Here is a 2,883-nt window from a genome sequence, read left to right as displayed (position 1 = left end):
GTTTCTTGCCTCCTGCAAACCCCACGAGCTGTCCCCAGTGACTAGACCCTGGAGGGGCCTTGACCCCGTTCCCTTCTCTCCTCCCTGCTTGTCGGGTCAGGGTGTTGGGGGCCTCCAGGACATTATTCAGCCTTAACCTGTTTCAGTTAAGACCCGACCCAGCACTTCGCTGCAGAGCCCCAGAAGGGCAGGTGCGTGCTGGAGAAAAAGGCACGGACCTTCGCAGCGTGCAGGCAGCTGCCTCCTCGAGTCAGCTCTTTTCTTGAGGTGATGAATATTGCCTTGACACCAGAAACAAACTGCAGTTTCACACTGGCGCTGCTGCAGATGCATTGGGAGTTACGCCGGTGCGCGGAGCTCTCTCCCTTTCCCCCTCACGCACACAGATGCGCTCTGATCCGTATTGCCAGGCTAACCGGAGGGATTGTGGAGGTCCCGTAAAGGCCAAGAGGAGCTCAGAAGGAGTTTGCTTACCGTCCCCTTGTTTCTAGTGATTTTCACAAGAAACGCGTCGCTGGGGGAGACTGAAAGGAGCAGAGTGTTTATGCAACTGCGCGATGTTTTCAGTCTTTCCAATGAGCTGCAGGGAACAGATGGACCCTTTCAAAGTGCCGGCAGAGCGGGTAATCCGGCTGCTTAGTGGGGAGAGATCGCAGCTACGAAGGAAAGCGAGTCAAGGGGAAGCACAGTTTAAAGTCAGGCTACTGCCCTGTCGAAAATTCCTGTTTATTTATAAAAGTATCTCTAGGACTAAGCCCGAGCAAGGGCAAAAGTTTGCGCAGCCTGCTTCTCGCCCTACAAGCAGGCTTTTGTTAGCATTCGCGGCACGGGCATGGCTCCTCTGGAACTTGCCTAGTTGTGCCGGGATCCCCACCACCTGTGGGACGGTTTATATGTTCAACAGGGTGAAATGTGGGCATAAAACTCAGCACAGGTCTCTGCGGACAGCGGAAAAATGAGAAGAGGACTGAAAAATGAGAAGAGGCCTGGCCCTGAGCTTGGCCAGGCGTTGGGGGGCTCACTCCGGCTTTCGGCAGGCTCTGGATCAGCTTCAGCTCAGCATGGGAAAACTTCAAAAGCCCAGCGTAAGCATCGCCTCAGCTGAGCTCCACAGTGTATAAATATACCATTCAGCATCCTAGATAATTCTTGCCCTAAGTTAATTAGGGAAACACTTAACAGGCAACAAGATTTTTCTATAGAAGGCTGTTGGCAGGGAGAGGCGCGGTGGAGGGTTGGCTGGCCTCCCGCGCGACGTCCTTCTGACAAACAAACTGTGGTGCGTGGTGTTCAGGAGCAGGCGCCAAGAGCCGGTTTGGGAAGACATCCCTGCTCTGGAAAACACTTTTGTCTGTGCTTGATTTTAAGCGACTCTGGGGGAAAGCAAAGTGCTGTGCTGTGCGTAACCGTCTGGCTTTGCCTCCCTAGCGCATTTACTACCTGTCCCTGGAGTTCTACATGGGCCGCACTCTGCAGAACACCATGGTGAACCTAGGCCTGCAGAACGCTTGCGACGAAGCCATTTACCAGGTGAAGTCTTGAGGGCACTGGCATCCCCCTAAGGAACTGGCCAACCTTTCCCACTTGGAGGGCTGGGTGTCTTTATTTCTTGGGGCTTCCTCTTAAGGATGTGTTATTTTAACTGAACAGAGGGAGCCTTGGCTCTCTGTTAGTGTTTTTCATCCCCTGGAGACGATTGTGAGGGACCTTGGAGTTCCTTGAGAGCTGGAGTATGTTTTTTTCCCAAACCACCATTTTTTGGTCCCTGGGCAGCAGGTTTCCCACACCACCATTTTCCCACAATTTGCTGGGAAAATCCAGAAGACTATCCAGAAAGCAACACCCAGTATCCCAGAAGACTAGGGAGTCCCCGGCTGGAGAGATGGTGGCTCATCACAGGAAATGTAGCCTGATGGGGGAGGCTGGGCCAGAAGGGGAAACTGGAGCTCCAAATCACAGTTCATACATGCAGGTACACAAGGCGCTGCAGCAGTGCTGCCACATAAAAGTGAATCACTGGGAAGGAAGAAAAGGGGGAAATCATTTGCCTGAATTAAAATGTCATTGGTTTAGTTCAAACCGGAAAAAACACAGCTGAGTGCCACCAAGGCAATCATAAATGCCCTGGTTACTTAGGCTTGCAGCCATCTCTGCAGCAGGACAGTGACCTTTTGGACAGAGCGTGAGGTTTTGGGCTTTCTCACCCAACAGCTTTTATTTGTCCCCCACTTCTTTGCCTCCGCCTCACCGGATTGATCCACGTTACACTTTCTAGCAGGGCTGTGTCACTGTCTCTCAAAACGAGGTGCTACAATTGCTGACGAAACATCCTGGTGAGCGCTTTCCTTGCCAAGGGATAGGAAGAGATTTCCAGGGAGGGACCTGACACATTTCCTCTCTGAGGTATCATGCCTCGGAGGGCAGGATGGTTTTTTTTTCAGGGAGGATCCTCAAGTCCCTTTGCAAGGCTGATTTGGCCTGATGTCTGAGCAGAGGCTTCCCACGCTTGTAGCCTCTGACATGTGGAGCTTGTCATGGCCAGGGGCCAGCTGGGATGGGAGGTCTCATATCCAGCGTGGCTCTGTCACTGAGAGAATTTCCCTCCGTTTTTGTGACCCAGTTGCACTCTGCGTGAGGCTTTCCCAGCTGATGTTGAAGAGCTGGGAGAGCAGTTCGGGGAGCAGTCATGGTGTCGGCCTGACTCCCCGCTGTCACCCCCAGCACCAAGGTGAGGTGCTGCTGAGCATCTCCTGACTCCTGGAGGGTCCTTACTGCTGGTGCGCTGAGCCTTCGTCTGGCAGCAGGCCCCGAGCTGGGGAACAAATGACCTGAGAGACACAGCAGAGGAGGCAAACACTTCCAGACACTGACTCCAGCCAAGGC

The 2,883-nt window shown here is 53.3% G+C and overlaps 1 protein-coding gene across 1 annotated transcript in view; it reads left to right on the top strand.

Moving 5' to 3' along the window:
* Nucleotides 1–1,422: 1,422 nt before the first annotated feature.
* Nucleotides 1,423–2,883, top strand: part of PYGB (phosphorylase, glycogen; brain) — a 15,572-nt gene continuing 14,111 nt past the window's right edge. The window contains exon 1 of the mRNA XM_009875243.1: nucleotides 1,423–1,530. The gene's annotated coding sequence lies outside the window, so the exon portion shown is untranslated. The remainder of the gene's footprint in view (nucleotides 1,531–2,883) is intronic.

This window comes from Apaloderma vittatum, unplaced genomic scaffold (assembly GCF_000703405.1).
Source record: "Apaloderma vittatum isolate BGI_N311 unplaced genomic scaffold, ASM70340v1 scaffold21258, whole genome shotgun sequence".
Lineage (NCBI taxonomy): Eukaryota > Metazoa > Chordata > Aves > Trogoniformes > Trogonidae > Apaloderma > Apaloderma vittatum.
This window is presented reverse-complemented; position numbering and strand designations above follow the sequence as displayed.